This window comes from Lissotriton helveticus, chromosome 2_1 (assembly GCF_964261635.1).
Source record: "Lissotriton helveticus chromosome 2_1, aLisHel1.1, whole genome shotgun sequence".
NCBI lineage: Eukaryota > Metazoa > Chordata > Amphibia > Caudata > Salamandridae > Lissotriton > Lissotriton helveticus.
In genome coordinates, this window is record NC_136059.1 from 59,811,041 (window position 1) to 59,823,683 (window position 12,643).

Sequence of the window (12,643 nt, forward strand, 5' to 3'; positions counted from 1 at the left end):
ATTCCTGCCATATAGAAAGGCGTAGATGTGTTGTACCTCAGAGGCAGGCACAGAGCCATTCTGAATGTCAAGTGGGGCAGCAGAGGCTGGTTGAGAGGTATCCTGTCCTCATAAGAGAGAGAGAGGTGCTGTGGAGTGAAAGGTAGATAGAGATGTGTTCTGTCCTCATAAAGAGGCACGGAGGTAATCTGCCCTTAGAGAGAGGCAGAGAGGTTAACTCGAATTAGAACCACGTAGATAGGTATTCCTTTCAGGGGAAGAGCAACAGAGGTGTTCCAGAGTCAGAGGCTAGTAACAGGAGGTTCTAGAGTCAGAGACTGATGCAGACTTGTTCTAAAGTCAGAGAATGGCACAGAGGTGTCCTAGAGTCAGAGGCTGGGTCAGAGGTGACCTAGAGTCAGAGGCTGGTATAGAGGTGATCTAGAGTCAGAGGCTGGTACAGAGATAATCTAGAGTCACAGACTCATACAGAGGTAATCTAGAGTCAGAGAATGGCACAGAGGTAATATAGATTCAGAGTCCAGTACAGAGGTAATCTAGAGTCAGAGGCTGGTACAGAGGTGTTCTGGAGTCAGAGGCTGGTACAGAGGTAATCTAGAGTCAGATGCTGATACACAGGCAATCTAGAGTAAGAGGCTGGCACAGAGGTGCTCTAGAGTCAGAGGCTGGTACGGAGGTAATCTAGAGTCAGAGGCTGTTACAGAGTGACCTAGAATCAGAGGCTGGTATAGAGGTAATCTAGAGTCAGAGGCTGTTACAGAGGTAATCTAGAGTCAGAGGCTGGAATAGATGTGCCTAGAGCCAGAGACTGGTACAGAGGTATTCTAGAGTCAGAGGTTGATACAGAGTTAATCTAGAGTCAGAGACTCATAACGAGGTAATCTAGAGTCAAGTTCAAAGTTCAAGTTCAAGTTCAAAAGACCTTTATTGGAATTTCATAAAATTCATAAAAGTACCAGAAAAAATAATTCATTTGCATAACACATCATTACAAAGATTCAAGATTAAAAATATAATACAATTCTAATGAGGCTAATCTAGAGTCAGAGAACGGCACAGTTGTGTTCTAGAGTCAGATGCTGGTACAGATGTAATCTAGAGTCAGAGGCTGTTACAGAGGTAATCTAGAGTCAGAGGTTGGAATAGATGTGTTCTAGTGTCAGAGAATGGCACAGATGTGTTCTAGAGTCAGATGCTGGTATTAAGGTCATCTAGAGTCAGATCCTGGTACAGATGTGTTCTAGAGTCAGAGGCTGGTAAAAATATAATCTAGAGTTAGAGGCTGGTACATAGCTAATCTAGATTCAGAGGCTGGTACAGAGGCATTCTAGAGTCAGAGGCTAGTACAGAGGTAATCTAGAGTCAGAGACTGCTACAGAGGTAATCGAGAGTCAGGGGATGGTACAGATGTGTTCTAGAGGCAGGTGCTGGTACAGAGGTATTCTAGAGTCAGATGCTGATACACAGGTGATCTAGAGTCAGAGGCTGGTACAGATGTGTTCTAGAGTCAGAGGCTGTTACAGATGTGTTCTAGAGTCAGAGGCTGGTACAGATATGTTCTAGAATCAGAGGCTGGTGCAGAGGTAATCTAGCATCAGAGGCTGGTAAAGATGTGATCTAGAGTCAGAGGTTGGTACAGAGGTAATTTATTGTCAGAGGTTGGTGCAGAGGTAGTCTAGATTCAGAGGATGAAACAGCTGAGTTCTAGAGTCAGATTCTGGTACAGAGGTAATCTAGAGTCAGATGCTGGCACACAGGTGATCTAGAGTCAGTTGCTGGTACAGAGGGAATCTAGAGTCAGTGGCTGGTACAGATGTGTTTTAGAGTCCGAGGCCGGTACAGAGGTAATCTAGAATCAGAGGTTGGTACAGATGTGTTCTAGTGGCAGAGGCTGGTAAACAGGTAATCTAGAGTAAGAGGCTGGTACAGAGGTGCTCTAGAGTCAGAGGCTGATACAGAGGTAATCTAGATTCAGAGACTCATACAGAGGTAATCTAAAGTCAGAGAATGGCACAAAGGTGACCTAGAGTCAGAGGCTGGTAAAGATGTGTTCTAGAGTCAGATGCTGCTAGAGAGGTAATCTAGAGTCAGAGGCTGGTATAGATGTGTTCTAGAGTCAGGGGCTGGTACAGATGTGTTCTAGAGTTAGAGACTGGTACAGAGGTAATCTAGAGTCAGAAGCTGGTACAGATTTGTTCTAGATTCAGAGGTTGGTACAGAGATGTTCCAGAATCAGAGGCTGGTAAAGAGGTGTCCAAAAGTCAGAGACTGGTACAGAGGTGTTCTAGAGTCAGAGGCTGGTGCAGAGGTAATCTAGAGTCAGAGGCTGGTACAGATGTGTTCTAGAGTTAGAGACTGGTACAGAGGTAATCTAGAGTCAGAAGCTGGTACAGATTTGTTCTAGATTCAGAGGCTGGTACAGAGATAATCTAGAGTCAGAGGCTGGTTAAGAGGTAATATAGAATCAGAGGCTGGTTCAAAGGTGATCTAGAGTCAGAGACTCGTACATAGGTGGTCTAGAGTCAGAGGCTGGTACAGAGTTTTTCTAGTGTAAGAGGCTGGTACAGATGTGGTCTACAGTCAGAGGCTGGTACATAGGTGTTCTAGAGTCAGAGGCTGGTACAGAAGTAATCTGGAGTCAGAGACTGGTACAAATGTGTTCTAGAGTCAGAGGCTGGTGCAGAGGTAATCTAGAGTCAGGTGCTTATACAGATGTGTTCTATAGTTAGAGACTGGTACAGAGGTAATCTAGAGTCAGAAGCTGGTACAGATTTGTTCTAGATTCAGAGGATGGTACAGAGGTAATATAGAGTCAGAGGCTGCTTAAGAGGTAATATAGAGTCAGAGGCTGGTTCAGAGGTGATCTAGAGTCAGAGACTTGTACAGAGGTGTTCTAGAGTCAGAGGATGGTACTTAGGTGTTCTAGAGTAAGAGGCTGGTACAGATGTGGTCTACAGTCAGAGGCTGGTACAGAGGTGTTCTAGAGTCAGAGGCTGGTACAGAAGTAATCTAGAGTCAGAGGCTGGTACAGATGTGTTCTAGAGTCAGAGGCTGGCACAGAGGCAATCTAGAGTCAGAGACTCACACAGAGGTAATCTAGAGTAAGAGGGTGGTACAGTAATGTTCTAGAGCCAGAGGCTCATACAGAGGCGTCCTAGAGTCAGAGGATGGTTCAGATGTGATCTAGAGTCAGAGGCTGGTACAGAGGTATTCTAGAGTCAGAGATTCGTACAGAGGAGTTCAAGTCAGAGGCTGGTTCAGATGTGTTCTAGAGTCTGAGGCTGGTACAGAGGTAATCCAGATTCAGAGCCTCATACAGAATTGTTCTAGAGTCAGAGGCTGGTACAGAGGTGATCTAGAGTCAGAGGCTGTTACAGATGTGATCTAGAATCAGAGGCTGGCACAGAGGCATTCTAGACTCAGAGGGTGGTACAGAGGAGATCTATTGTCAGAGGATGGTTCAGATCTTTTCTAGTCAGAGGCTGGTGCAGAGGTGATGTAGAGTCAGAGGCTGGTACAAAGGCATTCTAGAGTCAGAGGCTGGTACAGAGGTAATCTAGAGTCAGAGGCTGGTACAGATGTGTTATAGAGTCAGAGGGTGGTACAGTGGTAATCTAGAGTCAGAGACTTGTACAGAGGTGTTCTGGAGTCAGAGGCTGGTACAGATGTGTTCAAGAGTCAGAGGCTGGGACAGAGGTAATCTAGATTCAGAGACTCGTACTGAGTTGTTCTAGAGTCAGAGGCTGGTACAGAGGTGATCTAGTGTCAGAGGCTGGTACATATCTTTTCTAGTCAGAGGCTGGTACAGAGGTGATCTAGAGTCAGAGGCTGGTACAGATGTGTTCTAGAGTCAGAGGCTGGTACAAAGGCATTCTGGAGTTAGAGGCTCGTACATAGGTAATCTAGAGTTAGAGGCTGGTACAGATGTGTTATAGAGTCAGAGGCTTTTACAGTAGTGTTCTAGAGTCAGAGGCTGGTACAGATGTGTTCTAGAGTTAGAGACTGGTACAGAGGTAATCTAGAGTCAGAAGCTGGTACAGATTTGTTGTAGATTCAGAGGCTGGTACAGAGGTTATCTAGAGTCAGAGGCTGGTTAGGAGGCAATATAGAGTCAGAGGCTGGTTCAGAGGTGATCTAGAGTCAGAGACTCGTACAGAGGTGTTCTAGAGTCAGAGGCTGGTACAGAGGTTTTCTACAGTAAGAGGCTGGTACAGATGTGGTCTACAGTCAGAGGCTGGTACAGAGGTAATCTAGAGTCAGAATCTGGTACAGATTTGTTCTAGATTCAGAGACTGGTACAGAGGTAATCTAGAGTCAGAGGCTGGTTAAGAGGTAACATAGAGGTAATATGGAGTCAGAGGCTGGTTCGGAGGTGATCTAGAGTCAGAGATTTGTACAGAGGTGTTCTAGAGTCAGATGCTGGCACACAGGTGATCTAGAGTCAGATGCTGGTACAGAGGAAATCTAGAGTCAGTGGCTGGTATAGATGTGGTTTAGAGTCAGAGGCCGGTACAGAGGTAATCTAGAATCAGAGGCTGGTACACATGTGTTCTACTGACAGAGGCTGGTACACAGGTAATCTAGAGTAAGAGGCTGGTACAGAGGTGCTCTAGAGTCAGAGGCTGATAAAGAGGTAATCTAGATTCAGAGACTCATACAGAGGTAATCTAAAGTCAGAGAATGGCACAAAGTTGACCTAGAGTCAGAGGCTGGTAAAGATGTGTTCTAGAATCAGATGCTGCTAGAGAGGTAATCTAGAGTCAGAGGCTGGTATAGATGTGTTCTAGAGTCAGATGCTGCTAGAGAGGTATTCTAGAGTCAGGTGCTGGTACAGATGTGTTCTAGAGTTAGAGACTGGTACAGAGGTAATCTAGAGTCAGAAGCTGGTACAGATTTGTTCTAGATTCAGAGGCTGGTACAGAGGTAATCTAGAGTCAGAGGCTAGTTAAGAGGTAATATAGAATCAGAGGCTGGTTCAGAGGTGATCTAGAGTCAGAGACTCGTACAGAGGTGTTCTAGAGTCAGAGGCTGGTACAGAGGTTTTCTAGAGTAAGAGGCTGGTACAGATGTGATCTACAGTCAGAGGCTGGTACAGAGGTGTTCTAGAGTCAGAGGCTGGTACAGAAGTAATCTAGAATCAGAGACTGGTACAGATTTGGTGCAGAGGTAATCTAGAGTCAGAGGCTGGTACAGATGTGTTCTAGAGTTAGAGACTGGTACAGAGGTAATCTAGAGTCAGAATCTGGTACAGCTTTGTTCTAGATTCAGAGGCTGGTATAGAGATAATCTAGAGTCAGAGGCTGGTTAAGAGGTAATATAGAGTCAGGGGCTGGTTCAGAGGTGATCTAGAGTCAGAGACTTGTACAGAGGTGTTCTAGAGTCAGATGCTGGCACACAGGTGATCTAGAGTCAGATGCTGGTACAGAGGGAATCTAGAGTCAGTGGCTGGTACAGATGTGTTTTAGAGTCCGAGGTCGGTACAGAGGTAATCCAGAATCAGAGGTTGGTACAGATGTGTTCTAGTGTCTGAGGCTGGTACACAGGTAATCTAGAGTAAGAGGCTGGTACAGAGGTGCTCTAGAGTCAGAGGCTGATACTGAGGTAATCTAGATTCAGAGACTCATTCAGAGGTAATCTAGAGTCAGAGAATGGCACAAAGGTGACCTAGAGTCAGAGGCTGGTAAAGATGTGTTCTAGAGTCAGATGCTGCTAGAGAGTTAATCTAGAGTCAGAGGCTGGTATAAATGTGTTCTAGAGTCAGGGGCTGCTACAGATGTATTATAGAGTAAGAGGCTGGTACATAGATGTTCTAGAATCAGAGGCTGGTAACGAGGTGTCCTAAAGTCAGAGACTGATACAGAGGTGTTCTAGAGTCAGAGGCTGGTACAGAAGTAATCTAGAGTCAGAGGCTGGTACAGATGTGTTCTAGAGTTAGAGACTGGTACAGAGGTAATCTAGAGTCAGAAGCTGGTACAGATTTGTTCTAGATTCAGAGGCTGGTACAGAGGTAATCTAGAGTCAGAAGCTGGTTCAAAGGTGATCTAGAGTCCGAGACTCGTACAGAGGTGTTCTAGAGTCAGAGGCTGGTACAGAGGTTTTCTAGTGTAAGAGGGTGGTACAGATGTGTTATAGAGTCAGAGGGTGGTACAGTGGTAATCTAGAGTCGGAGACTTGTACACAGGTGTTTTGGAGTCAGAGGTTGGTACAGATGTGTTCAAGAGTCAGAGGCTGGGACAGAGGTAATCTAGATTCAGAGACTCGTACTGATTTGTTCTAGAGTCAGAGGCTCGTACAGAGGTTATCTAGTGTCAGACGCTGGTACAGATATTTTCTAGTCAGAGGCTGGTACAGAGGTGATCTAGAGTCAGAGGCCGGTACAGAGGTAATCTAGAGCCAGATTCTGGATCAGAGGTTGTCTAGACTCAGAGGCTGGTACAGATGTGTTCTAGAGTCAGAGGCTGGTACAAAGGCATTCTGGAGTCAGAGGCTGGTACAAAGGTAATCTAGAGTCAGAGGCTGGTACAGTTGTGTTATAGAGTCAGAGGGTGGTACAGTGGTAATCTAGAGTCAGAGACTTGTACAGAGGTGTTCTGGAGTCAGAGGCTGGTACAGATGTGTTCTAGAGTCAGAGGCTGGTGCAGAGGCAATCTAGAGTCAGAGACTCATACAGAGTTGTTCTAGAGTCAGAAGCTGGTACAGAGGTGATCTAGAGTCAGAGGCTGGTACAGAGGTGATCTAGAGTCAGAGGCTGTTACAGTTGTGTTCTAGAGTCAGAGGCTGGTACAGATGTGTTCTAGAGTTAAAGACTGGTACAGAGATAATCTAGAGTCAGAAGCTGGTACAGATGTGTTCTAGATTCAGAGGCTGGTACAGAGGTAATCTAGAGTCAGAGACTGGAACAGAGGTAGTCTAGAGTCAGAGGCTGGTAGAGAGGTGATCCAGAGTCAGAGGCTGGTACAGAGGTAATCTAGAGTCAGAGACTGGAACAGAAGTTATCTAGAATCAGAGGCTGTTACAGAGGTAAGCTAGAGTCAGAGACTCGTACAGGGGTAATCTAGAGTCAGAGGCTGGTACAGATGTGTTCTAGAGTCAGAGGGTGATACAGTGGTAATCTGGAGTCAGAGAATTGTACAGAGGTGTTCTAGAGTCAGAGGCTGGTACAGAGGTAATCTAGAGTGAGAGACTTGTACAGAGTTGTTCTAGAGTCAGAGGCTGGTACAGAGGTGATCTAGAGTCGGAGGCTGGTACGGAGGTGATTTAGGGTCAGAGGCTGTTACAGATGTGTTCTAGAGTCTGAGGCTGATACAGATGCATTCTAGAGCCAGGGGCTGGTACAGATGTGATCTAGAGTCAGAGACTCGTACAGAGGTGTTCTAGAGTCAGAGGCTGGTACATAGGTGTTCTAGAGTAAGAGGCTGGTACAGATGTGGTCTACAGTCAGAGGCTGGTACAGAGGTGTACTGGAATTAGAGGATGGTACAGAAGTAATCTAGAGTCAGAGGCTGGCACAGATGTGTTCTAGAGCCAGAGGCTGGTACAGGGGCAATCTAGAGTCAGAGACTGGTACAGTAATGTTCGAGAGTAAGAGGCTCGTACAGAGGCGTCCTAGAGTCAGAGGCTGTTGCAGAGGTAATCTACCATCAAAGGCTGGAAAATATGTGTTCTGGAGTTAGAGGTTGGTACAGAGGTAATCTAGAGTCAGAAGCTTGTACAGATGTGTTCTAGATTCAGAGTCTGGTACAGAGATAATCTAGAGCCAGCGGATGGTTCAGAGGTGATCTAGAGTCAGAGGCTGGTACAGAGGTATTCTAGAGTCAGAGATTCGTACAGAGGAGTTCTAGTCAGAGGCTGGTTCAGATGTGTTCTAGAGTCAGAGGCTGGTACAGAGTTAATCTAGATTCAGAGACTCGTACAGAGTTGTTCTAGAGTCAGAGGCTGGTACAGAGGTGATCTAGTGTCAGAAGCTGGTTCAGATCTTTTCTAGTCAGAGGCTGGTGCAGAGGTGATCTAGAGTCAGAGGCTGGTACAAAGGCATTCTAGAGTCAGAGGCTAGTACAGAGGTAATCTAGAGTCAGAGGCTGGTACAGATGTGTTATAGAGTCAGAGGGTGGTACAGTGGTAATCTAGAGTCAGAGACTTGTACAGAGGTGTTCTGGAGTCAGAGGCTGGTACAGAGGTGATCTAGTGTCAGAGGCTGGTACAGATATTTTCTAGTCAGAGGCTGGTACAGAGGTGATCTAGAGTCAGAGGCCGGTACAGAGGTAATCTAGAGCCAGATTCTGGATCAGAGGTTGTCTAGAGTCAGAGGCTAGTACAGATGTGTTCTAGAGTCAGAGGCTGGTACAAAGGCATTATGGAGTCAGAGGCTGGTACATAGGTAATCTAGAGTCAGAGGCTGGTACAGTTGTGTTATAGAGTCAGAGGGTGGTACAGTGGTAATCTAGAGTCAGAGACTTGTACAGAGGTGTTCTGGAGTCAGAGGCTGGTACAGATGTGTTCTAGAGTCAGAGGCTGGTGCAGAGGCAATCTAGAGTCAGAGACTCATACAGAGTTGTTCTAGAGTCAGAGGCTGGTACAGAGGTGATCTAGAGTCAGAGGCTGGTACAGAGGTGATCTAGAGTCAGAGGCTGTTACAGTTGTGTTCTAGAGTCAGAGGCTGGTACAGATGTGTTCTAGAGTTAAAGACTGGTACAGAGGTAATCTAGAGTCAGAAGCTGGTACAGATTTGTTCTAGATTCAGAGGCTGGTACAGAGGTAATCTAGAGTCAGGGGCTGGTTAAGAGGTAATATAGAGTCAGAGGCTGGTTCAGAGGTGATCTAGAGTCAGAGACTCGTACAGAGGTGTTCTAGAGTCAGAGGCTGGTACAGAGGTTTTCTAGAGTAAGAGGCTGGTAATGATGTGGTCTACAGTCAGAGGCTGGTACAGAGGTGTTCTAGAGTCAGAGGCTGGTACAGAAGTAATCTAGAGTCAGAGACTGGTACAGATGTGTTCTAGAGTCAGAGGCTGGTGCAGAGGTAATCTAGAGTCAGAGGCTGGTACAGATGTGTTCTAGAGTTAGAGACTGGTACAGAGGTAATCTAGAGTCAGAATCTGGTACAGATTTGTGAAGTTGGCCTGGTATATGATGTCCACAGTTCTGTGGGCACCTTGTATCAGTCCAAACAATCCCTTATGGTGATGGTTGTAAGTCAACCTTATAGACAAGCTATCCTAGGGGTAGCATGGACTAAGCAGCCTTAAAGGCTTATCTCAAGAGGGCATGTGAAGCAAGCAGTTTTACCATATGCAATCCTGTAATACCAAATGAAAGGACACCACACAAGTTATATATTAGAAAAATATATGTATTTATTCTCAGAATAATCCCCACTACTCTTTATGAGCAATGAAGCACAAGCGTTTAAACAAAAGCACAATATAACATTTACAAGTTGCTCGTTTTTGGATGAGACCTTTGGCCACTCAAACCATATATCAAAAAAGTGGTATAAGAATCACTAATCGATCGGGGGTAAGGCCTAGGGCCTTGGAAATCGCTTGGACTACAGTGGACTAACAGCAGTTAGGACGGGAGTAGCCCGCGGGATTCGGGTACAGTGCAGAAAGCACAGGCATGCACCAATGTAAAGTCAATGGTGCGTAAAAGTTATCGTTTTACAGATTAAAGAGTCTTCCGACTGGACTAGGACTACCAAACTTTAGAGTTAGGCACTAGAGGTGTGTACCAGTGTAGGAACACCGGCGCTAGTAAGTTACCTCACCCACAGGAAGCGGGTGCATAGGTGCCAAAGTGTGTCGGGTTTCGTCACGCAGTTCGATGGTGCCGGAAGATGAAGATGCAGCAGGCGTCCAGAAGAGAAGTGTCCGGTGCGATCCAAGGGTGGATCGAAGCAGAAGGGTACCTGAAAGCAGAGGGGACAGAGTCTGGGTCACTAGCCAGTGACCAGGAAGGAACCAGGAAGGAACCAGGCAATGTCGGGCGCCATCAGGTCATTGTCAGGTGCCTTGTCTCCACTGCCACTTGGACTCTGGGGCACCGAGGATGTCCTGGAGTGAATCATGAGCTGGCCCACAAAGGCTCTCGCTGTTGGCGGTATGGGCTTCACGATATAAGTCAACAAGCCTTGGCAAAGGCAACCCACACAGGATTCAAAGATGGCATTGCAGTCGGACCAGCAAGGTCTGAGCGGGTGCTCCTTTTCAGGGGAGTGAGTGCCAATCTGGAGCAACCAGATCAGCTGTTCAAAATTAAAGGTTCTTTGGTTCTGGGGCCACTAGCCAACGGGCAAGTGACCGGACCAATGCGTCAAGCAGGAAAATGCAGAAGGGCCCCACGCAGCACTCGTCGAGTGTAGAGGGGTGAGCTTCGGTGCACAATCTGCACAGGACTGGAGCTTCTAACGCCCCAATGCACAGCTTCGAGGGAGCCTCGGGTGCTGCACGGTCAGCGCTTCAGAGTTACTTAAAGATGGCCGCTCCTCCGCTTCAGGTCGTGTCCACGGGTCCCAGCTCTGCATGGACTGTGGATCGGGCTGTTGGAAGTCAGGAAAGCTGACTCTTGTCCGTCTCTGTCACTCGAGTTCCGGCGGTAACTGCAACAAAGCAAACGTCGAGGTGCTGGATGGTGCCTGTTTGCCCAGGGTGGTCACTCCTTGACCACAAGGGAGATTCTTCAGTCTTCCACGTCGAGTGGGATGTCGAAGGGTCCAGAGTTTCATTTCATAAGTTTCAGTCAGGATAATCTGATGTGCATTGGCCCTGCTCCCACCTATATTCCAAATCTGGGGGCTGGATTACCTGCTAGGTCCCTCCTATGGGTGGGACCCAGGAAGGGGGTGGTTACACCCCTTTCCCTTGTCTAGTTTGCCACCAGGACTGGGGATGGAGTGCCCCAGAACCGGTTTGACTGGAATCTGCCCAGGGACACCTTGTGTGCCCCAGGCAGTGTTTAGTTTCATTCAACCCTCCCTGCTACAATCCACTATCTCCTGTCTGGGGTGGTGTGACAGTAAACCCTTTGTCCAAGCCCCCACTGCCAAGTTTCGGTCAGCATCAGGAGGTCAGACATGTGTCTGTGGCAGCAGCATCCATTTTGTGATGCTGAGGCTCTGGTTGGGATTAACCGCATTTGCAGTAAGTAACATGTCTTCCCCTCCTGGAGGGGTGGGATGCTGCCCCCACCGTCAGAATCGTCGAGGGGGTAGCATTCCACATTGTATGACACCAAACACGACATGTTTTGATAAAGACAAACCGGAGTTGCAATAACCGTAAGGATTATAATGCACTTAAGAGTATATGGTATGGCAGTATCACTGGAACAGCTATAGGGAAATGGCCCCGCAAGCTGCAGACAGGCTCAGCTCATGCCAGAGCACTATCTCACATAAAACCAAGCACTCTGCCTCCAGGATTGTTAAGGCCTGCTATAGGAGTGGGTGATAGGTATATATGTGTCCAGATATAGGTTTAATGGTAATCGGGGTAGTGAGGAGCACTCCGAATTTAAACAAATACTTTAAGTTTCTCCAATGGTGCGATGATTAATCAGGAGAGTCACTCCTGAACGTTTTAATGAATGGTTATGGAGAGTTTTAGCTCACCTAATCATGCACTGTTCACTTGGTGCTCCGCACCTTAAAAAATAAAATGTTCAAACACACTCTTTTTGATTGATTTTTACACTTGTTCGTGCATTTATTTTACTCTTCTTCTATGTTGTTTGCTTATGTTATTTTCAATATTCATAACAATTGCCTAGAACATTTGTAAATACATTTGCATCAAAACTTATATACATGACATTATTTTACAGACATTTGTAAATAGGCCCACATTTGTAAATAGGCACAATGCATTTCGGCACCCGAAGTTGTGCCTTCGTCAGGGGCAATTCTGCAAGAAATGAAAAAGTATTCAATGTAAGGGTGGAATGTAGTTTATATGGTTGATCATGAGGGTGTTCAGATATATTAAATGAATAGCGTACCTGGTGTCAACTAAGCTGCTTTAGTTGGTATGCTTGGATGGTGGCCTGTATGTCTGAAGCGCTATATGAATAAACAGAAAAATAATAATGTGGACTCAGTTTGTCATATTGTTTAAGACCTCTGTGCCCGTGATAGTAATAACGACATACCTGCTTGTCTTGCTCGTGATAAGCTGTAACAACAAGCGTATAATTAATAAGAAATCAGGTTGTAAGCTGGAAACAACATGACCGTGTTTCAATGAGATAGAACACCCTACCTTATCTTCGATACCGGGATTCTTAATCTACAAGATCAAAAGAATGTGACGCCGTTACTAACTCGTTGATCATAAACGACCCAAGTCTCACGCACTGTCATTCCTTAATATTAAATACCTGTCTGGTGGAGAAACTCGACCGTCATAGAAAAAGCCGCTACTCGGTGATTGTTTGCTCGACTGGGTCTCGGGAGTGAACTTCATTTGAGCTCAATCATTACGTTACGTAGGGTGATGTCGAAACTGAAAACGGGCTCACTATGTAAAGATCACGCAATGCGGTAGTTACTATGCGCGCCATCTTGGGGTTGTAATCATGTTAATCAAACCGGCTCTATCCCTTGACAAAGTCCTGATGGGACTTGTAATAAACGACCTTATGTCGATAAGATG